The following is a 26,598-nucleotide window of genomic DNA, read 5'->3' on the forward strand; positions in this document are numbered from 1 at the left end:
TCAGACACGGAGTACTGTGTGATTCTCAGACACGGGGTACGGTGTGATTCTCAGACACGGGGTACGGTGTGATTCTCAGACACGGGGTACGGTGTGATTCTCAGACACGGGGTACGGTGTGATTCTCAGACACGGGGTACGGTGCGATTCTCAGACACGGGGTACGGTGTGATTCTCAGACACGGGGTACGGTGTGATTCTCAGACACGGGGTGCGGTGTGATTCTCAGACACTGGGTACGGTGTGATTCCGGGACACGGGGTACGATGTGAATTTCAGACACGGGGTACTGTGTGATTCTCAGACGCGGTGTACGGTGTGATTCTCAGACACGGGGTACGGTGTGATTCCCAGACACTGGGTACGGTGTGATTCTCAGACACGGGACACGGTGCGATTCTGAGACACGGGACACGGTGCGATTCTAAGACACGGGACACGGTGCGATTCTCAGACAAGGGTAATGGTGCGATTCTCGGACACTGGTTACGGTGTGATTCTGGGACAAGGGGTACGGTGTGATTCTCAGACACGGGGAACAGTGTGATTCTCAGACACAGGGTACGGTGTTATTCTGGGACACAGAGTACGGTGTGATTCTGGGACACGGGGTACGGTGTGATTCTCAGACACGGGGTACGGTGTGATTCTCAGACACGGGGTACGGTGTGATTCTCAGACACGGGATAGGGTGTGATTCTCAGACATGGGGTACGGTGTGATTCTCAGACACGGGGTACGATGTGTTTCTCAGACACGGGGTACGGTGTGATTCTCAGACACGCGGTACGGTGTGATTCTCAGACACGGGGTACGGTGTGATTCTCAGACACGCGGTACGGTGTGATTCTCAGACACGGGGTACGGTGCGATTCTCAGACACGGGGTACGGTGTGATTCTCAGACACGGGGTACGGTGTGATTCTCAGACACGGGGTACGGTGTGATTCTCAGACACGGGGTACGGTGTGATTCTCAGACACGGGGTACGGTGTGATTCTCAGACACGGGGTACGGTGTGATTCTCAGACACGGGGTACGGTGTGATTCTCAGACACGGGGTACGGTGTGATTCTCAGACACGGGGTACGGTGTGATTCTCAGACACGGGGTACGGTGCGATTCTCAGACACGGGGTACGGTGCGATTCTCAGACACGGGGTACGGTGTGATTCTCAGACACGGGATACGGTGTGATTCTCAGACACGAGGTACGGTGTGATTCTCAGACACGGGGTACGGTGTGATTCTCAGACACGGGGTACGGTGTGATTCTTAGACACGGGGTACGGTGTGATTCTCAGACACGGGGTACGGTGCGATTCTCAGACACTGGGTACTGTGTGATTCTCAGACACGGGGTACTGTGATTCTCAGACACGGGGTACGGTGTGATTCTCAGACACGGGGTACGGTGTGATTCTCAGACACGGGGTACGGTGTGATTCTCAGACACGGGGTACGGTGTGATTCTCAGACACGGGGTACGGTGTGATTCTCAGACACGGGGTACGGTGTGATTCTCAGACACGGAGTACGGTGTGATTCTCAGACACGGGGTACGGTGTGATTCTCAGACACGGGGTACGGTGTGATTCTCAGACACGGAGTACGGTGTGATTCTCGGACACGGGGTACGGTGTGATTCTCAGACACGGGGTACAGTGTGATTCTCAGACACGGGGTACGGTGTGATTCTCAGACACGGGGTACGGTGTGATTCTCAGACACGGGGTACGGTGTGATTCTCAGACACGGGGTACTGTGTGATTCCCAGACACGAGGTACGGTGTGATTCTCAGACACGGGGTACAGTGTGATTCTCAGACACGGGGTACGGTGTGATTCTCAGACACGGGGTACGGTGTGATTCTCAGACACGGGGTACGGTGTGATTCTCAGACACGGGGTACGGTGTGATTCTCAGACACGGAGTACGGTGTGATTCTCGGACACGGGGTACGGTGTGATTCTCAGACACGGGGTACGGTGTGATTCTCAGACACGGGGTACGGTGTGATTCTCAGACACGGGGTACGGTGTGATTCTCAGACACGGGGTACGGTGTGATTCTCAGACACGGGGTACTGTGTGATTCCCAGACACGGGGTACGGTGTGATTCTCAGACACGGGGTACAGTGTGATTCTCAGACACGGGGTACGGTGTGATTCTCAGACACGGGGTACGGTGTGATTCTCAGACACGGGGTACGGTGTGATTCTCAGACACGGGGTACGGTGTGATTCTCAGACACGGGGTACGGTGTGATTCTCAGACACGGGGTACGGTGTGATTCTCAGACACGGGGTACGGTGTGATTCTCAGACACGGGGTACGGTGTGATTCTCAGACACGGGGTACGGTGTGATTCTCAGACACGGAGTACGGTGTGATTCTCAGACACGGGGTACGGTGTGATTCTCAGACACGGAGTACTGTGTGATTCTCAGACACGGGGTACGGTGTGATTCTCAGACACGGGGTACGGTGTGATTCTCAGACACGGGGTACTGTGATTCTCAGACACGGAGTACTGTGTGATTCTCAGACACGGGGTACGGTGTGATTCTCAGACACGGGGTACGGTGTGATTCTCAGACACGGGGTACGGTGTGATTCTCAGACACGGGGTACGGTGTGATTCTCAGACACGGGGTACGGTGCGATTCTCAGACACGGGGTACGGTGTGATTCTCAGACACGGGGTACGGTGTGATTCTCAGACACGGGGTGCGGTGTGATTCTCAGACACTGGGTACGGTGTGATTCCGGGACACGGGGTACGATGTGAATTTCAGACACGGGGTACTGTGTGATTCTCAGACGCGGTGTACGGTGTGATTCTCAGACACGGGGTACGGTGTGATTCCCAGACACTGGGTACGGTGTGATTCTCAGACACGGGACACGGTGCGATTCTGAGACACGGGACACGGTGCGATTCTAAGACACGGGACACGGTGCGATTCTCAGACAAGGGTAATGGTGCGATTCTCGGACACTGGTTACGGTGTGATTCTGGGACAAGGGGTACGGTGTGATTCTCAGACACGGGGAACAGTGTGATTCTCAGACACAGGGTACGGTGTTATTCTGGGACACAGAGTACGGTGTGATTCTGGGACACGGGGTACGGTGTGATTCTCAGACACGGGGTACGGTGTGATTCTCAGACACGGGGTACGGTGTGATTCTCAGACACGGGATAGGGTGTGATTCTCAGACATGGGGTACGGTGTGATTCTCAGACACGGGGTACGATGTGTTTCTCAGACACGGGGTACGGTGTGATTCTCAGACACGCGGTACGGTGTGATTCTCAGACACGGGGTACGGTGTGATTCTCAGACACGGGGTACGATGTGTTTCTCAGACACGGGGTACGGTGTGATTCTCAGACACTGGGTACGGTGTGATTCTCAGACCCGGGGTACGGTGTGATTCTCAGACACGGGGTACGGTGTGATTCTCAGACACGGGGTACGGTGTGATTCTCAGACACGGGGTACGGTGTGATTCTCAGACACGGGGTACGGTGTGATTCTCAGACACGGTACGGTGTGATTCTCAGACACGGGGTACGGTGTGATTCTCAGACACGGGGTACGGTGTGATTCTCAGACACGGGGTACGGTGTGATTCTCAGACACGGGGTACGGTGTGATTCTCAGACACGGGGTACGGTGTGATTCTCAGACACGGGGTACGGTGTGATTCTCAGACACGGGGTGCGGTGTGATTCCGGGACACGGGGTACGGTGTGATTCTCAGACACGGGGTACGGTGTGATTCTCAGACACGGGGTACGGTGTGATTCTCAGACACGGTACGGTGTGATTCTCAGACACGGGGTACGGTGTGATTCTCAGACACGGGGTACGGTGTGATTCTCAGACACGGGGTACGGTGTGATTCTCAGACACGGGGTACGGTGTGATTCTCAGACACGGGGTACGGTGTGATTCTCAGACACGGGGTACGGTGTGATTCTCAGACACGGGGTGCGGTGTGATTCCGGGACACGGGGTACGGTGTGATTCTCAGACACGGGGTACGGTGTGATTCTCAGACACGGGGTACGGTGTGATTCCCAGACACGGGGTACGGTGTGATTCTCAGACACGGGGTACGGTGTGATTCTCAGACACGGGGTACGGTGTGATTCTCAGACACGGGGTACGGTGTGATTCTCAGACACGGGGTACGGTGTGATTCTCAGACACGGGGTATGGTGTGATTCTCGGACACGGGATACGGTGTGATTCTCAGACACGGGGTACGGTGTGATTCTCAGACACGGGGTACGGTGTGATTCTCAGACACGGGGTACGGTGTGATTCTCAGACACGGGGTACGGTGTGATTCTCAGACACGGGGTGCGGTGTGATTCCGGGACACGGGGTACGGTGTGATTCTCAGACACGGAGTACTGTGTGATTCTCAGACACTGGGTACGGTGTGATTCTCAGACACGGAGTACTGTGTGATTCTCAGACACGGGGTACGGTGTGATTCTCAGACACGGGGTACGGTGTGATTCTCAGACACGGGGTACGGTGTGATTCTCAGACACGGGGTACGGTGTGATTCTCAGACACGAGGTACGGTGTGATTCTCAGACGCGGGGTACGGTGTGATTCTCAGACGCGGGGTACGGTGTGATTCTCAGACGCGGGGTACGGTGTGATTCTCGGACACGGGGTACGGTGTGATTCTCAGACACGGGGTACGGTGTGATTCTCAGACGCGGGGTACGGTGTGATTCTCAGACGCGGGGTACGGTGTGATTCTCAGACGCGGGGTACGGTGTGATTCTCAGACGCGGGGTACGGTGTGATTCTCAGACACGGGGTACGGTGTGATTCTGGGACACGGGTTACGGTGTGATTCTCAGACACGGGGTACGGTGTGATTCTCAGACACGGGGTACGGTGTGATTCTCAGACACGAGGTACGGTGTGATTCTGGGACACGGGGTACGGTGTGATTCTCAGACACGAGGTACGGTGTGATTCTCAGACACGGGGTACGGTGTGATGCTCAGACACGGGGTACGGTGTGATTCTCAGACACGGGGTACGGTGTGATTCTCAGACACTGGGTACGGTGTGATTCTCAGACACGGGGTACGGTGTGATTCTCAGACACGGGGTACGGTGTGATTCTCAGACACGGGGTACGGTGTGATTCTCAGACACGGGGTACGGTGTGATTCTCAGACACGGAGTACGGTGTGATTCTCAGACACAGGGTACGGTGTGATTCTCAGACACGGGGTACGGTGTGATTCTCAGACACAGGGTACGGTGTGATTCTCAGACACGGGGTACGGTGTGATTCTCAGACACGGGGTACGGTGTGATTCTCAGACACGGGGTACGGTGTGATTCTCAGACACGGGGTACGGTGTGATTCTCAGACACGGGGTACGGTGTGATTCTCAGACACGGGGTACGGTGTGATTCTCAGACACTGGGTACGGTGTGATTCTCAGACACGGGGTACGGTGTGATTCTCAGACACGGGGTACGGTGTGATTCTCAGAGAAGGGGTACTGTGATTCTCAGACACGGGTACGGTGTGATTCTCAGACACGGGAGAGGGTATGATTCTCAGACACGGGGTACGGTGTGATTCTCAGACACGGGGTACGGTGTGATTCTCAGACACGGGGTACGGTGTGATTCTCAGACACGGGGTACGGTGTGATTCTCAGACACGAGGTACGGTGTGATTCTCAGACACGGGGTACGGTGTGATTCTCAGACACGGGGTACGGTGTGATTCTCAGACACGGGGTACGGTGTGATTCTCAGACACGGGGTACGGTGTGATTCTCAGACACGGGGTACGGTGTGATTCTCAGACACGGGGTACTGTGATTCTCAGACACGGGTACGGTGTGATTCTCAGACACGGGGTACGGTGTGATTCTCAGACACGGGGTACGGTGTGATTCTCAGACACGGGGTACGGTGTGATTCTCAGACACGGGGTACGGTGTGATTCTGGGACACGGGGTACTGTGTGATTCCCAGACACTGGGTACGGTGTGATTCTCAGACACGGGGTACTGTGTGATTCTCAGACACGGGGTACTGTGTGATTCTCAGACACGGGGTACGGTGCGATTCTCAGACACGGGGTACTGTGTGATTCTCAGACACGGGGTACTGTGTGATTCCCAGACACTGGGTACGGTGCGATTCTCAGACACGGGGTACGGTGTGATTCCGGGACACGGGGTACGGTGTGAATCTCAGACACGGGGTACTGTGTGATTCTCGGACACGGGGTACAGTGCGATTCTCAGACACGGGGTACGGTGTGATTCCGGGGTATGGTGTGATTATCAGACACTGGATACAGTGTGATTCTGTCAGCTGGGAAGGCAGAGCAAATATGTGAAGGCAAAAGAGAATATGGCAGGGCTGGAAGGCATTTATTTTAATGCAAGGAGTCTTGCAAATAAGGTGGATGAACTGAAGTTGTTGTTGAACACATGGGAGTACGATATTGTTGCTATCACGGAGACATGGTTGAGGGAGGGTCAGGACTGGCAGCTCAATATTCCGGGGTATAGAATCTTCAGGCGAGACAGAGGGGGGTGTAAAAGGGGAGGGGGTGTTGCAATATTAATTAAGGAGGCAATTACTGCTGTAAGGAGGGATGATATATTAGTGGGTTCCTCTAATGAGGCCATATGGGTAGAACTTAAAAACAAAAAGGGGGCAAGCACTTTGCTGGGAGTGTACTATAGGCCCCCAAACAGTCAGGGGGAGATAGAGGAACAGATATGTAGGCAAATCTCCGAGAAGTGCGAAAATAATAGGGTAATAATAGTGGGGGATTTCAACTTCCCCAATATAAATTGGGATAGTCAGTGTGAAAGGCTTAGAGGGTGCAGAATTCTTAAAGTGCATCCAGGAGAGCTTTTTGAGCCAACATGTAGAAAGTCCTACAAGAGAGGGGGCGGTACGGGACCTAATTCTGGGGAATGTAGCCGGGCAAGTGGTGGAAGTGTCAGTAGGAGAGCATTTTGGCGACAGTGACCATAATTCGGTGAGATTTAAGGTGGTCATGGAAAAAGACAAAGATGGCCCGGAAATAAGGGTTCTAAATTGGGGGAAGGCCGATTTTAATATGATAAGGCAGGATCTGGCCAAAGTGGACTGGGAGCAGCTACTTATAGGAAAATCCACATCAAAACAGTGGGAGACTTTCAGAAGGGAAATAGAGAGAGTACAACGCCAACATGTTCCTGTAAAGGTCAAGGGTGGGACCAACAAACAAAGGGAACCTTGGATGACAAGGGATATACAAAAATGCATTAGAAATAAAAGGGGGGCTTTTGGCAGTTACAAAAGACTAAAGACGGAAGAAGCCCTAGAGGAGTATAAAAAGTGCAGGGGCATACTTAAAAAAGAAATTAGGAGGGCGAGGAGGGGCCATGAAATAACACTGGCGAGCAAAATAAAGAAAATCCTAAGATGTTTTATAAGTATATTAAGGGCAAGAGGATAACCAGGGAAAGGGTAGGGCCCATTAGGGACCAAAGTGGCAATCTGTGTGTAGAGCCAGATGATGTAGGCGGGGTTTTAAATGAATTTTTTGCATCTGTGTTCACTATGGAGAAAGACGATGCAGACATAGAAATCGGGCAAGGGGACTGTGACATACTTGAACATATTAGCATCGAGAGGGAGGAGGTGCTAGCGGTTTTAGCAGGCCAAAAAGTGGATAAACCCCCAGGCCCGGACGAGATGTATCCCAGGCTGCTGTGGGAGGCAAAGGAGGAGATTGCAGGGGCTCTGACACAAATTTTCAGAACCTCTCTGGCCACAGGGGATGTACCAGAGGACTGGAGAACAGCTAACGTAGTACCATTATTCAAGAAGGGTAGCAGGGATAAACCAGGGAATTATAGGCCAGTGAGCCTAACATCTGTGGTAGGGAAATTATTGGAAAAAATTCTGAGGGACAAAATTAGTCTCCACTTGGAGAGGCAAGGATTAATCGGGGATAGTCAGCATGGCTTTGTCAAGGGTAAATCATGTCTGACAAATCTGATTGAATTTTTCGAGGGGGTGACTAGGGGGGTGGATGAGGGAAATGCCGTGGATGTGGTTTACATGGACTTCAGTAAAGCTTTTGACAAAGTCCTGCATAGGAGACTGGTCAAGAAGGTAAGAGCCCATGGGATCCAGGGTGCCTTGGCGCGTTGGATCCTAAACTGGCTGAGTGGCAGGAGGCAGAGGGTGATGGTCGAAGGTTGCTTTTGTGACTGGAAGCCTGTGTCCAGTGGGGTACCTCAGGGATCGGTGCTGGGTCCCTTGTTGTTTGTGATCTGCATAAATGATTTGGATGAGAATGTAAAAGGTATGATCAGTAAGTTCGCAGATGACACGAAAATTGGTGGGGTGGTAAATTGCGAGGAGGAAAGCCTTAGGCTACAGGACGATATAAACGGGTTGGTCAGATGGGCGGAAAAGTGGCAAATGGAATTTAACCCTGAAAAGTGCGAGGTGATGCATTTTGGACGGACAAATAAGGCAAGGGAATACACAATGAGTGGTAGGACCCTAGGAAGTACAGAGGGTCAGAGGGACCTTGGTGTACATGTACATAGATCCCTGAAGGCAGCGGAACAGGTAGATAAGGTGGTTAAAAAGGCAGATGGGATACTTGCCTTCATTAGCCGAGGCATAGAATATAATAGCAGGGAGGTTATGATGGAGCTGTACAAAACGCTGGTGAGGCCACAGCTGGAGTACTGTGTGCAGTTCTGGTCGCCTCACTATAGGAAGGATGTGATTGCTTTGGAGAGGGTGCAGAGAAGATTCACCAGGATGTTACCTGGGATGGAGCGCCTCAGCTATGAAGAGAGGCTGGACAGGCTGAGGTTGTTTTCCTTGGAGCAAAGAAGGCTGAGGGGGGACCTGATTGAGGTGTACATAATGATGAGGGGCATAGATAGGGTAGATAAAGAGGAACTTTTCCCCTTAGTAGGGGGGTCAATAACAAGGGGGCATAGATTCAGGGTAAGGGGCAGGAGATTTAGAGGGGATTTGAGGAGGAACTTTTTCACCCAGAGGGTGGTTGGAATGTGGAACTCAATGCCTGAAAGGGTGGTAGAGGCAGGAACCCTCACAACATTCAAGAAGCATTTGGATGAGCACTTGAAATGCCATTGCATACAAGGCTATGGACCAAATGCTGGAAAATGGGATTAGACTGGACAGGGATGGATGGGCGGCGCAGACACGATGGGCCGAAGGGCCTCTTTCTCTGCTGTAAAACTCTATGACACGGGGTACGGTGTGATTCTGGGACACGAGGTACATAGTGATTCTGGGACACGGGTTACGGTGTGATTCTCGGACACTGGGTACGGTGTGATTCTCGGACACGGGGTACGGTGTGATTCTCAGACACGAGGTACGGTGTGATTCTCAGACACGAGGTACGGTGTGATTCTCAGACACGAGGTACGGTGTGATTCTCAGACACGGGGTACGGTGTGATTCTCAGACACGGGGTACGGTGTGATTCTCAGACACGAGGTACGGTGTGATTATCAGACACGGGGTACGGTGTGATTCTCAGACACGGGGTACGGTGTGATTCTCAGACACGGGGTACGGTGTGATTCTCAGACACTGGGTACGGTGTGATTCTCAGACACGGGGTACGGTGCGATTCTCAGACACGAGGTACGGTGTGATTCTCAGACACGAGGTACGGTGTGATTCTCAGACACGAGGTACGGTGTGATTCTCAGACACGGGGTACGGTGCGATTCTCAGACACGGGATACGGTGCGATTCTCAGACACGGGGTACGGTGTGATTCTCAGACGCGGGGTACGGTGCGATTCTCAGACACTGGGTACGGTGTGATTCTCAGACACGAGGTACGGTGTGATTCTCAGACACGGGGTACGGTGTGATTCTCAGACACGAGGTACGGTGTGATTCTCAGACACGGGGTACGGTGTGATTCTCAGACACGGGGTACGGTGTGATTCTCAGACACGGGGTACGGTGTGATTCTCAGACACGGGGTACGGTGTGATTCTCAGACACGGGGTACGGTGTGATTCTCAGACACGGGGTACGGTGTGATTCTCAGACACGGGGTACGGTGTGATTCTCAGACACGGGGTACGGTGTGATTCTCAGACACGGGGTACGGTGTGATTCTCAGACACGGGGTACGGTGTGATTCTCAGACACGGAGTACGGTGTGATTCTCAGACACGGGGTACGGTGCGATTCTCAGACACGGGATACGGTGCGATTCTCAGACACGGGGTACGGTGCGATTCTCAGACACGGGGTACGGTGTGATTCTCAGACACGGGGTACGGTGTGATTCTCAGACACGGGGTACGGTGTGATTCTCAGACACTGGGTACGGTGCGATTCTCAGACACGGGGTACGGTGTGATTCTCAGACACGGGGTACGGTGTGATTCTCAGACACGGGGTACGGTGTGATTCTCAGACACGGGGTACGGTGTGATTCTCAGACACGGGGTACGGTGTGATTCTCAGACACGGGGTACGGTGTGATTCTCAGACACGGGGTACGGTGCGATTCTCAGACACGGGGTACGGTGTGATTCTCAGACACGGGGTACGGTGTGATTCTCAGACACGGGGTACGGTGTGATTCTCAGACACGGGGTACGGTGCGATTCTCAGACACGGGGTACGGTGTGATTCTCAGACACTGGGTACGGTGTGATTCTCAGACACGGGGTACGGTGTGATTCTCAGACACTGGGTACGGTGTGATTCTCAGACACGGGGTACGGTGTGATTCTCAGACACGGGGTACGGTGTGATTCTCAGACACGGGGTACGGTGTGATTCTCAGACACGGGGTACGGAGTGATTCTCGGACACGGGGTACGGAGTGATTCTCGGACATGGGGTACGGTGTGATTCTCAGACACGGGGTACGGTGTGATTCTCAGACACGGGGTACGGTGTGATTCTCAGACACGGGGTACGGTGTGATTCTCAGACACGGGGTACGGAGTGAATCTCAGACACGGGGTACGGTGTGATTCTCAGACACTGGGTACGGTGCGATTCTCAGACACGGGGTACGGAGTGAATCTCAGACACTGGGTACGGTGTGATTCTCAGACACGGGGTACGGTGTGATTCTCAGACACGGGGTACGGAGTGAATCTCAGACACGGGGTACGGTGTGATTCTCAGACACGGGGTACGGTGTGATTCTCAGACACGAGGTACGGTGTGATTCTCAGACACGGGGTACGGTGTGATTCTCAGACACGGGGTACGGTGTGATTCTCAGACACGGGGTACGGTGTGATTCTCAGACACGGGGTACGGTGTGATTCTCAGACACGGGGTACGGTGTGATTCTCAGACACGGGGTACGGTGTGATTCTCAGACACGAGGTACGGTGTGATTCTCAGACACGGGGTACGGTGTGATTCTCAGACACGGGGTACGGTGTGATTCTCAGACACGGGGTACGGTGTGATTCTCAGACACGGGGTACGGTGTGATTCTCAGACACGGGGTACGGTGCGATTCTCAGACACGGGGTACGGTGTGATTCTCAGACACGGGGTACGGTGCGATTCTCAGACACGGGGTACGGTGTGATTCTCAGACACGGGGTACGGTGCGATTCTCAGACACGGGGTACGGTGTGATTCTCAGACACGGGGTACGGTGTGATTCTCAGACACGGGGTACGGTGTGATTCTCAGACACGGGGTACGGTGTGATTCTCAGACACGGGGTACGGTGTGATTCTCAGACACGGGGTACGGTGTGATTCTCAGACACGGGGTACGGTGTGATTCTCAGACACGGGGTACGGTGCGATTCTCAGACACGGGGTACGGTGTGATTCTCAGACACGGGGTACGGTGCGATTCTCAGACACGGGATACGGTGTGATTCTCAGACACGGGGTACGGTGTGATTCTCAGACACGAGGTACGGTGTGATTCTCAGACACGGGGTACGGTGTGATTCTCAGACACGGTACGGTGTGATTCTGGGACACGGGGTACGCTGTGATTCTCAGAAACGGTACGGTGTGATTATCAGACAAGGTACGCTGTGATTCTGGGACACGGGGTACGGTGTGATTCTCAGTCACGGGGTACGGTGTGATTCTCAGACACGGGGTACGATGTGATTCTCAGACACGGGGTACGGTGTGATTCTCAGACACGGGGTACGGTGTGATTCTCAGACACGGGGTACGGTGTGATTCTCAGACACGGGGTACGGTGTGATTCTCAGACACGGGGTACGGTGTGATTCTCAGACACGGGGTACGGTGTGATTCTCAGACACGGGGTACGGTGTGATTCTCAGACACGGGGTACGGGTGTGATTCTCAGACACGGGGTACGGTGTGATTCTGGGACACAGGGTACGGTGTGATTCTGGGACACTGGGTATGGTGTTATTCTCAGACACGAGGTACGGTGTGATTCTCAGACACGGGGTACGGTGTGATTCTCAGACACTGGGTACGGTGTGATTCTCAGACACGGGGTACGGTGTGATTCTCAGACATGGGGTACGGTGTGATTCTCAGACACGGGGTACGGTGTGATTCTCAGACACTGGGTACGGTGTGATTCTCAGACACGGGGTACTGTGTGATTCTCAGACACGGGGTACGGTGTGATTCTCAGACATGGGGTACGGTGTGATTCTCAGACACGGGGTACGGTGTGATTCTCAGACACGGGGTACGGTGTGATTCTCAGACACGGGGTACTGTGTGATTCTCAGACACGGGGTACGGTGTGATTCTCAGACACGGGGTACGGTGTGATTCTCAGACACGGGGTACGGTGTGATTCTCAGACACGGGGTACTGTGTGATTCTCAGACACGGGGTACGGTGTGATTCTCAGACACGGGGTACGGTGTGATTCTCAGACACTGGGTACGGTGTGATTCTCAGACACTGGGTACTGTGTGATTCTCAGACACGGGGTACGGTGTGATTCTCAGACACTGGGTACGGTGTGATTCTCAGACACGGGGTACGGTGTGATTCTCAGACACGGAGTACGGTGTGATTCTCAGACACTGGGTACGGTGTGATTCTGGGACACGGGGTACGGTGTGATTCTGGGACATTGGGTACGGTGTGATTCTCAGACACGGGGTACGGTGTGATTCTCAGACATGGAGTACGGTGTGATTCTCAGACACGGGGTACGGTGTGATTCTCAGACACGGGGTACGGTGTGATTCTCAGACACGGGGTGCGGTGTGATTCTCAGACACGGGGTACGGTGTGATTCTCAGACACGGGGTACGGTGTGATTCTCAGACACTGGGTACGGTGTGATTCTGGGACACTGGGTACGGTGTGATTCTGGGTCACGGGGTACGGTGTGATTCTCAGACTCTGGGTACGTTGTGTTTCTCAGACACGGGGTACGGTGTGATTCTGGGACACGGGGTATGGTGTGATTCTCAGACACTGGGTACGGTTTGATTCTCAGACACTGGGTACGGTGTGATTCTCTTCCTACCTTTCAATCTGCGAGAGGAACTTCGTTTTGAAGATATCTCGCTCCCTCAGCCGATGGGCTGTGATTCCAGGGAACAGGAAACCTCTCTCATTGAGGTGTAGCAGGATATTTCGCACAATCTCACCCAGGTACATCCCACTGATCATCTTCTCATAGCTACAGAGAGTCACAGGACAGTGTGAAACGGGTGAGACACCCACAAACAGCAAGGGGAGACAGAGATAGTGTCGCTGTGTTCAGCAATGGGGAGCATAGAGTGGCGACAGAGAGGGGCTGGAAATGGGGGACAGTGTGAGGCTAATTTCCATGACAGGGTGGTGTTTACATGAGTTTTGAAAGGAGATTTATTTGCAGGGTAGAATTCCTGATAGGGTAGAGTGTACATTGGCTGTGGGAGAAGATTAAATGTGTCGGGTGGACCCATGATAGGCAGGAGCATACAAGGGCTATGGAGCAGATTGAATGGGTGCTCTGAGTCCATGATCAGGGAGAGTGTACATGCACTGCGGAGGGAGATTAAATGGGCGGAAGGAGTCCATGATAGGGGAGATTGTGCATGGGCTGCGGAAGTAAATTAAATTGGTGGGTAGAGTCCATTATCGCGTATAGTGTGAATGGGCTGTGGGAGTATATTAAATGGGTGGGTAGAGTCCATGACAGGGTACCATTTACAGGGGCTGTGGAGAAGATTAAATGGGCTGGTTGAGTCCATGATGGTTACAGTCGACATGAGATGTAGAAGTAGTTTCCCTGGGTGGGTGGACTCCATGATAGGGTAGAACGTACAAGTATAAAAAGCGAAAATGCTGGAAACACTCAGCGGGTCAGGCAGCATCTGTGGAGAGAGAAACAGAGTTAACGTTTCAGGTCGATGACCCTTCGTCAGAACTGGAAAAAGCTGGAGATGTAACAGGTTCTTAAGCAAGTTCAGGGCCAGGGAAAGGGGGGAGGGGAGGAAAGAACAAAAGGGAAGGTCTGTGATAGGATGGAAGGCAGGAGAGGTTAAATGACAAAAGGGATGATGGTGCGAGGCAAGAGAAGATGGTAATGGGACAAGTTAAGAAACAAAAGATGGCTCTAGATGAAGTGTAAATGGCGCTGGCAGAATGATCGACAGCTGCCTTGTGGGAGAGAGAAAAAAAATGGAAAAAGAAATGGGGGCCGAGGTTATGGTCTGAAATTGTTGAACTCGATGTTGAGTCCGGAAGTGCCTAATCGAAAGATGAGGTGCTGTTCCTCGAGCTAACGTTGAGCTTCATTGGAACAGTGTATTAGGCCGAGGACAGAGAGGTCAGAATGGGAGTGGAGCGGTGAATTAAAGTGACAGGCGGCCGGAAGCTCGGGGTCACCCTTACGGACTGAACGGAGGTGTTCCGCAAAGCGGTCACCCAATCTGCGTTTGGTCTCCCCAATGTAGAGGAGACCGCATCGTGAGCAGCGAATACAGTATACTAAATTGCAAGAAGTACAAGTAAATCATTGCTTCACCTGGAAGGGGTGTTTGGGGCCCTGGACAGAGGGAAGTGGGGAGGTAAAAGGGCATGTGTTGCATCTCCTGCGCTTGCACGGGAAGGTGCCGGGCGAAGGGGAAGGGGTGTTGGGGTGATAGAGGAGTGGACTAGGGTGTCATGGAGGGAGTGGTCCCTACGGAATACTGAAAGGGGAGGTGAGGGGAAGATGTGTTTGGTGGTGGGATCACGTTGGAGGTAGCGGAAATGGCGGAGGATGATCCGTTGAATGTGGAGGCTGGTGGGGTGAAAGGTGAGGACAAGGGGAACCCTATCATGGTTCTGGGAGGGAGGGGCAGGGGTGAGAGCAGAAGTGAGGGAGATGGAACGGACACGGTCGAGGGCCGTGTCAACCACAGTAGAGGGGAATCCTCGGTTGAGGAAAAAGGAAGACATGTCAGAAGCACTGGTGTGGAAGGTGTCATCGTCGGAGCAGATACGGCGGAGACGGAGAAACTGGGAAAATGGAATAGAGTCCTTTCAGGAGGTGGGGTGGGAGGAAGTGTAGTCCAGGTAGCTGAGAGTCAGTGGGCTTGTAGTAAATGTTTGTCAATAGACTATCCCCAGAAATGGAGACAGTGAAGTCGAGGAAGGGAAGAGTCGAAGATGCACCATGTGAAGGTGAGTGAAGGGTGGAAATTTAAAGCAAGGTGAATGAAATTTTCTAGTTCAGGGCGCGAGCAGGGAACAGCACCGATACAGTCCCTCTGGCCTCTTAACCTCTCTAGATCTTTCATTGCAAACTGCTGGCGTGACATCGGCCATCTCAATTTCTCTGCTCCCCTCACTCACTCCATAGAATCATAGAAAGTTACAGCAGGGAAGGAGGCCATTCGGCCCATCGTGTCCGCGCCGGCCAACAAAGAGCCATCCAGCCTAATCCCACTTCCCAGCTCTTGGTCCGTAGCCCTGCAGGTTACAGCATCCCAGGTGCACATCCAAGTACTTTTTAAATGTGGTTAGGGTTCCTGCCTCTACCACCCTTTCAGGCAGTGAGTTCCAGACCCCACAACCCTCTGGGTGAAGAAATTGCCCCTCAAATCCCCTCTAAACCTTCCCCCAATTACTTTAAATCTGTGCCCCCTGGTTTTTGACCCCTCTGCTAAGGGAAATAGGTCCTTTCTATCCACTTTATCTCGGCCCCTCATAATTTTATACACCTCAATAAGGTCTCCCCTCAGCCTCCTCTGTTCCAAGGAAAACAGACCCAGCCTATCCAGTCTTTCCTCATAGCTAAGATTCTCTACTCCCAGCAACATCCTTGTAAATCTCCTCTGTACCCTCTCTAGTGCAATCACATCTTTCCTGTAATGTGGTGACCAGAACTGCACGCAGTACTCTAGCTGAGGCCTAACTAGTGTTTTATACAGTTGAAGCATAACCCCCCTGCTCTTGTATTCTATGCCACGGCTAATAAAGGCAAGCATTCCGTATGCCTTCTTAACCACCTTATCTACCTGGCCTGCTACCTTCAGGGATCTGTGGACATGCACTCCAAGGTCCCTTTGTTCCTCTACACTACTCAGTGTCCTACCATTTAATGTGTATTCCCTTTCCTTGTTAGCCCTCCCCAAATGCATTACCTCACACTTCTCCGGATTGAATTCCATTTGCCACTGTTCTGCCCACCTGACCAATTTATTGATATCTTCCTGCAGTCTACAGCTTCCTTCTTCAGTATCAACCACACAGCCGATTTTAGTATCATCTGCAAACTTCTTAATCATACCCCCTATATTCAAGTCTAGATCATTGATATATACCACAAAAAGCAAGGGACCTAGTACTGAGCCCTGCGGAACCCCACTGGAAACAGCCTTCCAGTCATAAAAACACCCATCAACCATTACCCTCTGCTTCCTGCCTCCGAGCCTGTTTTGAATCCAACTTGACACTTTGCCCTGAATCCCATGGGCTTTTAACTTCATGACAAGTCTGCCATGTGGAACCTTATCAAAAGCCTTGCTAAAGTCCATATACACCACATCAAACGCACTACCCTCATCTACCCTCGTTACCTCCTCAAAACATTCAATCAAGTTTGTCAGACACGACCTTCCCTTAACAAATCCGTGCTGACTATCCTTGATTAATCCGTGTCTTTCTAAATGAAAATTTATCCTGTCCTTCAGAATTCTTTCCAATAATTTTCCCACCACCGAGGTTAGGCTGACTGGCCTGTAAATACTCGGTCTATCCTTTTCTCCCTTTTTAAACAAGGGTACCACATTAGCAGTCCTCCAGTCGTCCGGCACCACACCTGAAGCCAGAGAGGATTGGAAAATGATGGTCAGGGCTTCTGCTATTTCCTCTCTTGCTTCGCTTAACAGCCTGGGGTACATTTCATCCTGGCCTGGGGACTTATCTACTTTTAAAGCTGCTAAACCCCTTAATACTTCCTCTCTCACTATGTTTATTTCATCTAATATTTCACACTCCTCCCCCGATAGCAATGTCTGCTTCGCCCCTCTCCTTTGTGAAAACAGACGCAAAGTATTCATTAAGAACCCTACCGACGTCTCCCGCCTCCACACACAGATACCCTCATGACCTCTAATAGGCCCTACCCTTTCTTTAGTTATCCCCTTACTCTTAATATATTTATAAAACATCTTTGGGTTTTCCTTGATTTTACTTGCCAAGAATTTTTCATGCTCCTCTTTGCTTTCCTAATATCCTTTTTAATTGCCCCCCTGCACTTTCTGTACTCCTCTAAAGATTCTGCAGTATTTAGCCCTCGGTATCTGTCATACGCCTCCCTTTTTTTCTTTATCCTACCCTGTATGTCCCTAGACATCCAGGGGCTCTAGATTTGTTAGTCCCACCTTTTCTCTTTAAGGGCACATATTTGGTCTGAACCCTCCGGATCTCCTCCTTGAATGCCTCCCACTGCTCTGACACCGATTTACCTTCAGGTAGCTGTTTCCAGTCCACTATGGCTAAATCCACTCTGAGCTTAGCAAAATTTGCTTTTCCCCAATTTAGAATTTTTATTCCTGGTCTATCCTTGTCCTTTTCCATAACTACCTTAAATATAACTGAATTATGGTCACTAGCACCAAAATGCTCCCCCACTGATACGCCTTCTACCTGCCCAGCTTCATTCCCTAAAACTAAGTCCAGAACCGCCCCCTCCCTTGTTGGGCTTGCTACATATTGGCTAAAAAAGTTCTCCTGGATGCATTTTAGGAATTCCGCACCCTCTATACCCTTCACACTAATTTTATCCCAGTTAATATTGGGGTAGTTGAAATCCCCTAGTATTACTGCCCTATAGTTTTTGCACTTCTCAGAAATTTGTCTACATATTTGTTCTTCGATCTCCCGCTCACTGTTTGGGGGTCTGTAGTACACTCCCAGCAGTGTGATCGCCCCTTTCTGGTTTTTCAATTCGACCCATATGGCCTTGTTTGATGATCCCTCCAACATATCATCCCTCCTCACAGCTGTAATAGTTTCTTTAATCAATACCGCGACCCCCCTCCCTTTTTACCTCCCTCTCGATCCCGTCTGAAAATCCTGTAACCAGGAATGTTGAGCTGCCATACCTGCCCCTCTTTCAGCCATGTCTCTGTAATAGCTATAATATCATAGTCCCAAGTATCTACCTGTGTCCTCAGCTCATCTGCCTTGTTCGCTATACCCCTTGCATTGAAGTATATACCATTTAGTACAGGCAAACCTCCTTGTTGACTACTATCTAGCCCTTGATTGCTCTGTCCTTCCAATTTACTTTCTATGTTTTTGTTTTCCAATTTGAGTTTTTCTTCCCTCCCTATTGACTATACTTAGGTTCCCATCCCCCTGCCAAGCTAGTTTAAACCCTCCCCAACAGCACTAGCAAACCTACCTCCAACTCCAACCTACCTCCCTCTGAACTTGCAGCACTCCATTCTCTCAGATCCAACCCCAACAATGTCAGTAAACCCGCCGACAAGGGTGGTGCTGTTGTTGTTTGGTGAACAGACCTCTAACTAGCAGAGGCTGAATGCCAACTCTCCGTCACCTCCTCCTACCTCCACCTGGACCATGACCCCACTACCGAACATCAAACCACCATTTCCAAGACTGTCACTGACCTCATCTCCTCTGGAGATCTTCCCTCCATGGCCGCCAACCTATTAGTCCCCCAACCCCGCACAGCCCGCTTCTACCACCTTCCCAAGATCCACAAACAGGACTGCCCTGATAGACCCATTGTTTCAGCCTGTTCTTGCCCCACGGAACTTATCTCTTCCTATCGCGACACTATTTTTTCTCCCCTTGTCCAGTCTCTTCCCACCTACATTCGCGAATCTTCCGACGCCCTCCGTCACTTTAACAGTTTCCAGTTTCCTGGCCCCAACCGTCTCCTTTTCACCATGGACGTACAATCCCTCTACACCTCCATCCCCCACCAGGATGGCCTGAGGGCGCTCCACTTCTTCCTTGAACAGAGGCCCGACCAGACCCCATCCACCACTACCCTCCTCCACCTGGCTGAACTTGTTCTCACATTGAACAACTTCTCCTCTGACTCCACTCACTTCCTCCAAATTAAAGGTGTTGCTATGGGAACGCGCATGGGCCCTAGCTATGCCTGCCTTTTTGTGGGATATGTGGAACATTCTTTGTTCCAGTCCTACTCGGGTCCCCTCCCTCCCTACATCGATGACTGTATCGGTGCCGTTTCCTGCTCTCGCCCTGAACTAGATAAGTTCATTCACTTTGCTACCAATTTTCACCCTTCCCTCACCTTCACATGGTCTATCTCCGACTCTTCCTTTCCCTTCCTCGACTTCTCCGTCTCCATCTCTGGGGATAGGCTATTGACAAACATTCACTACAAGCCCACCGGCTCCCACAGCTACCTGGACTACACGTCCTCCCACCCCGCCTCCTGTAAGGACTCTATTCCATTCTCCCAGTTTTTCCGTCTCTGCTGCATCTGCTCTGATGATGCCACCTTCCGTACCAGTGCTTCCGACATGTCTTCCTTTTTCCCCAACCGAGGATTCCCCTCTACTGTGGTTGACACGGCCCTTGACCGTGTCCGTTCTATGTCCCCCACTTCTGCTTTCACCCCTGGCCACAGTAAATAATAATTCTAAAAGGTCTAAGAGTGTTAAAAACAAGCCCGAAGGCTTTGTGTCTTAATGCGAGGAGCATTTGTAATAAGGTGGATGAATTAGCTGCGTAAATAGATGTAAACGGATATGATATGATTGGGATTACGGAAATATGGCTCCAGGGTGACCAAGGCTGGGAACTCAACATCCAGGGGTATTCAATATTCAGGAAAGACAGGCAAAAAGGAAAAGGAGGTGGGGTAGCATTGCTGGTTAAAGAGATTAACACAATTGTAAGGAAGGATATTAGCTCTGATGATGTGGAATCTGTATGGGTAGAGCTGAGAAATACCAAGGGGCAGAAAACGTTAGTGGGAGTGGTATACAGACCCCCAAACAGTAATGCGGAGGTTGGGGATGGCATTAAACGGGAAATTACAGACATGTGCAATAAGGGCACAGCAGATATCATGGGTGACTTTAATCTACATATAGATTGGGCTAACCAAATTAGTAACAATACTGTGGGGAGGAATTCCTGGAATGTATACATGATGGTTTCCCAGACCAATATGTCGAGGAACCAACTAGAGATCAGGCCATCTTAGACTGGGTATTATGTAATGAGAAAGGAATAATTAGCAATCTTGTTGTACGAGGCCCCTTGGGGCGGAGCAATCATAATATGATAGAATTCTTCATTAAGATGGAGAGTGAAGTAGTTGACTCAGAGAATAGGGCCCTGAATTTAAATAAAGGAAACTACGATGGTACGAGGCGCGAGTTGGGTAGGATTGATTGGGGAATGTTACTCAAAGGGTTGATGGTGGATAGGCAATGGCAAACATTTAAAAATCGCATGAACTACAGAATTTGTTCATTCCTGTTTGCCATAAAAATAAAACAAAAAAGGTGATTCAACCGTGGCTAACAAGGGGAATTAGGGATAGCATAAGATCCAAGGAGAGGACATATAAATTGGTCAGAAAAAGCAGTAAACCTGAGGATTGGGAGCAGTTTAGGATTCAGCAAAGGAGGACAAAGGGATTAATTAAGAAGGGGAAAATAGAATATGAGAGTAAGCTTTCAGGGAACATAAAAACTGACTGTAAAAGCTTCTATAGATATGTGAAGAGAAAAAGATTGGTGAAGTCAAGCGTAGGCCCCTTGCAGTCAGAATCAGGGGAATTTATAATGGGGAACAAAGAAATGGCAGACCAATTAAATACATACTTTGGTTCTGTCTTCACAAAGGAGGACACAAATAGCCTCCCAGAGATGTCAGGGAACATAGGGTCTAATGAGAGGGAGGAACTGAATGAAATCAGTACTTGTAGGGAAATGGTGTTAGGGAAATTGATGGGATTGAAGGCCGATAAATCCCCAGGGCCTGATAATCTACATCCTAGGGTACTTAAGGAAGTGGCCCTAGAAAGAGTAGATGCATTGCTGGTCATCTTCCAAAATTCTATAGATTCTGGAACAGTTCCCATGGATTGGAGGGTAGCTAATGTTACCCCACTATTCAAAAAAGGTGGTAGAGAGAAAACAGGGAATTACAGACCAGTAAGCCTGACATCAGCAGTGGGGAAAATGCTAGAGTCCATTATAAAAGATGTAATAGCAGAGCACTTGGAAAACAGTGACAGGATCGGACAAAGTCAACATGGATTTACAAAAGTTAATCATGCTTGACTAATCTACTGGAATTTTTTGAGGCTGTAACTGGTAGAATAGATAAGGGAGAACCAGTGGATGTGGTGTATTTGGACTTTCAGAAGGCTTTCGATAAGGTCCCGCATAAGAGCTTAGCGTGTAAAGTTAAGGCACATGGGATTGGGGGCAAGGTACTGACTTGGATATAGAACGGGTTGGCAGTCAGGAAGCAAAGAGTTGGAATAAACGGGTCTTTTTCCGAGTGGCAGGCAGTGACTAGTGGGGTACTGCAGGGATCAGTCCTAGAACCTCAGCTATTCACAATATATATTAATGATCTAGACAAGGGAACTAGCTGTAATATCTCCAAGTTTGCAGACGACACAAAGCTGGGTGGGCGTGTGTGCTGTGAGGAGGATGCCGAGAAACTCCAGTATGATTTGGACAGGTTGGGTGATTGGGCAGATGCATGGCAGATGCAGTATAATGTGGATAAATGTGAGGTTATCCACTTTGGTGGCAAAAACAGGAAGGCAGATTATTATCTGAACGGCAATAGATTGGGAGAAGGGGAAGTGCAACGAGACCTGGGTGTCCTTGTGCACCAGTCGCTGAAGGTAAGCTTGCAGGTGCAGCAGGCGGTTAAGAAGGCAAATGGTATGTTGGCCTTCGTAGCAAGAGGGTTCGAGTACAGGAACAAGGATGTCTTGCTGCAGTTGTACAGGGCCTTGGTGAGACCACATCTTGAGTATTGTGTGCAGTTTTGGTCGCCTTATCTGAGGAAGGATGTTCTTGCCAGATACACCAGACTGATACCTGGGATGGCAGGAATGACGTATGAGGAGAGATTGGGTCAATTGGTCTTATACTCGCTGCAGTTTAGAAGAATGAGAGGGGATCTCATTGAAACTTATAAAATTCTAACAGGACTAGACAGACTAGATGCAGGAAGGATGTTCCCGATGGCGGGGGAGTCCAGAACCAGGGGTCACAGTCTAAGGATAAGGGGTAAGCCATTTAGGACAGAGATGAGGAAGAATTTCTTCACCCAGAGAGTGGTGAACCTATGGAATTCTCTACCACAGAAGGCAGTTGAGGCCAATTCATTAAATATATTCAAGAAGGAGTTAGATATATTTCTTAAGGCTAAAGGGATCAAGGGATATGGGGAGACGGCAGGGATAGGGTACTGAGTTTGGATGATCAGCCATGATCTCATTGAATGGCAGAGCAGGCTAGAGGGGCCGAATGGCCGACTCCTGCTCCTACCTTCTATGTTTCCCCTCCCTCCTGGAACCATGATAGGGTTCCCCTTGTCCTCACCTTTCACCCCACCAGCCTCCACATTCAATGGAGCATTCTCCGCCATTTCCGCCACCTCCAGCATGATCCCACCACCAAACATATCTTCCCCTCACCTCCCCTTTCAGCATTCTGAAGGGACTGCTCCCTCCGCGACACCCTGGTCCACTCCTCTATCACCCCCAACACTTCTTCCCCTTCGCCCGGCACCTTCCCGTGCAAGCGCAGGAGATGCAACACCTGCCCTTTTACCTCCTTTCTTCCCACTGTCCAGAGCCCCAAACATTCCTTCCAGGTGAAACAGCGATTTACTTGTACTTCTTGCAATTTAGTATACCGTATTCACTGCTCACGATGCGGTCTCCTCTACACTGGGGAGACCAAACGCAGATTGGGTGACCGCTTTGCGGAACACCTCCGTTCAGTCCGTAAGGATGACCCCGAGCTTCCGGTCGCCTGTCACTTTAATTATTCCACTCTGATCTCTCTGTCCTCGGCCTATTACATTGTTCCAATGAAGCTCAGCGTAAGCTCGAGGAACAGCACCTCATCTTCCGATTAGGCACTTTACAGCCTTCTGGACTCAACATCGAGTTCAACAATTTCAGACCATAACCTTGGCCCCTATCCTTTTTTTCCATTTTTTTTCTCTCTCTCTCACATGGCAGCTGTCGATCATTCTGCCGTCACCATTTACACCTCATCTCGAGCCATCTTTTGTTCCTTAACTTGTCCCATTACCATCTCCTTTCCCCTCGCACCATCATCCCTTTTGTTCTTTCCTCCCCTCCCCTCCCTGCCCCTGCACTTGCTTAAGAACCTGTTCCATCTCCAGCTTTTTCCAGTTCTGACGAAGGGTCGTCGGCCTGAAACGTTAACTCTGTTTCTCTCTCCACATGCTGCCTGACCCGCTGAGTATTTCCAGCATTTTCTGTTTTTATTTTAGATTTCCACCATCCGCAATATTTTGCTTTAGTATTCGAATGTACAGGGGCTGTGTGATGAGATTAAATGGGTGGGTCGAGTACATGATAGGGTTGAGTGAACAGGGGCTGTGGGTCAATTCCAAGTGCCCCCTCCAACCCTGTGCACATCAAAGGAAGGGTCTGAAGAGCCAATCTTACATCTGTTTTTCTGGGTACAGAGAATGTTCATCCACTAGTTTGTCAAATTCAGTCACAAACTCAGCGAGCGGCTGCTTGCCACCCTCTCCGAATGCTCCCCACTCCATGTTGATGCACATTTCTCCACCATCACCTTCCAATAGCTCAATGTTCTTCATCTGTTCCATGTAACATGCATTGGTGCCAGTTCCTGCAGATACAACAGGATCACACAGTGAGGGACCCACCCAGCATCATTCAGTGCCCAGGACCCAGCACCCATGGCCCCGCCCCCAGCACCCACGGCCCCGCCCCCAGCACCCATGGCCCCGTGCACCGCCCCCAGCACCCACGGCCCCGCCCCCAGCAACCACGGCCCCGCCCCCAGCACCCATGGCCCCGCCCCCAGCACCCACGGCCCCGCCCCCAGCACCCATGGCCCCGTGCACCGCCCCCAGCACCCATGGCCCCGCCCCCAGCACCCACGGCCCCGCCCCCAGCACCCATGGCCCCGTGCACCGCCCCCAGCACCCACGGCCCCGCCCCCAGCAAACACGGTCCCGCCCCCAGCACCCACGGCCCCGCCCCCAGCACCCACGGCCCCATGCCCCGCCCCCAGCACCCACGGCCCCGCCCCCAGCACCCACGGCCCCATGCCCCGCCCCCAGCACCCACGGCCCCGCCCCCAGCAACCACAGCCCCGCCCCCAGCACCCACGGCCCCATGCCCCGCCCCCAGCACCCACGGCCCCGCCCCCAGCACCCACGGCCCCATGCCCCGCCCCCAGCACCCACGGCCCCGCCCCCAGCAACCACGGCCCCGCCCCCAGCACCCACGGCCCCATGCCCCGCCCCCAGCACCCACGGCCCCGCCCCCAGCAACCACAGCCCCGCCCCCAGCACCCACGGCCCCGCCCCCAGCAACCACAGCCCCGCCCCCAGCACCCACGGCCCAGCCCCCAGCAACCACAGCCCCGCCCCCAGCACCCACGGCCCCGCCCCCAGCACCCACGGCCCCGTGCACCGCCCCCAGCACCCACGGCCCAGCCCCCAGCAACCACAGCCCCGCCCCCAGCACCCACGGCCCCGCCCCCAGCACCCACGGCCCCGCCCCCAGCACCCACGGCCCCGCCCCCAGCACCCACGGCCCCGCCCCCAGCACCCACAGCCCCGCCCCCAGCAACCACAGCCCCGCCCCCAGCACCCACGGCCCCATGCCCCGCCCCCAGCAACCACAGCCCCGCCCCCAGCACCCACGGCCCAGCCCCCAGCAACCACAGCCCCGCCCCCAGCACCCATCGCCCCTCCCCCAGCGCCCACTGCCCCGCGCCCGGCGCCCCCCGCCCCGCCCCAGCGCCCATCCCGGTCAATCCCGGTCAATCAATTACCCGGGAAACAGGTCAGTCTGGGTCTGTCACACGGCAGCACCTGGGCTGCAAATCATTACCTGTCTGCGTTGAATGGCCTCTCGCAGCAGCTGGACCACATCCTTTCCTATACAGCCTGAAACATTGAATCCCTTGGTCCAGTTCAACAGGATCCCCTGCAAAGCAGGGCAGAGCCGTGATTAGTGAAATGCTGATCTGAAATGGGATGTTTAACATCCCAGTGAGTCAATGCTGCTCGATGTACAACTCAGTGTAAATTGGTGCTGGCTGGATTCTGCTGAGGGGCAGTAAGATGGAGCACCGGATTGAGAGAGTAATGAGACAGACACATCGGGCAGCCGAGCTCTCACCTGATCTAGGTTGGTCTGATTGCAGGGGAAGGAGAATCCCAGAGGAAGGCATTCCTTGACCTCCTTCTTCGACATGAACCTCGCAATGCAGTCCACAATGTGATCAAAGAGCTGCAAAACAGCAGAGGTTAGAGCCTCCCCTAGAACCAGCACTCCAGGAGTATCAGGCAAAGTGAATTACCTCAGCATGAAGCCAGGAGATCGCAGCACTGAGTAACAGGATGAAGGACAATCAGGTTGGTAATTGAGAATAACCCTGGCTAGAAACAGAGTGAAACCAAAGAGACAAATGCAATCTGACCGCCACGGCTCCCCCCCCCCCCCCCCACCTTCACATAGCGAGCCTCTCGCATCACATCCTGTAATCAGGGCACTGTACCCTATCCTGCTCTTAGTCTCTTCGTAGATCAGTGTGATGTGGTGCATTTTGGTAGGAAGAATAAGGAGGCCGCATACTGCTTGGATAATAAGAGTCTGAATGGAATAGAGGAGCAAAGGGATCTAGGGGTACAGATACACAAATCACTAAATGTAGCAATGCAGGTTAATAAGGCCATAAAAAAGTAAACCAGGCCCCTGGGGTTCACTTCGAGAGGGATAGAATTGAAAAGCCGAGAAGTTACGTTAAACATATAGGGGGAGAAATTCGGTTGGTTACTGCATCCGGGGGATGAAAACGGGCGGCT

At 52.0% G+C, this 26,598-nt stretch overlaps 1 pseudogene; it reads right to left on the reverse strand.

Annotated features, from left to right (window-relative positions):
* LOC147105450 (hexokinase-1-like) overlaps window positions 1–26,598 on the reverse strand; it is a 104,255-nt pseudogene that overhangs the window by 66,931 nt on the left and 10,726 nt on the right.

This window comes from Somniosus microcephalus, chromosome 17, assembly GCF_052327205.1.
Source record: "Somniosus microcephalus isolate GS21.2 chromosome 17, FLI_Smic_1.0, whole genome shotgun sequence".
Classification (NCBI taxonomy): Eukaryota; Metazoa; Chordata; class Chondrichthyes; order Squaliformes; family Somniosidae; genus Somniosus; species Somniosus microcephalus.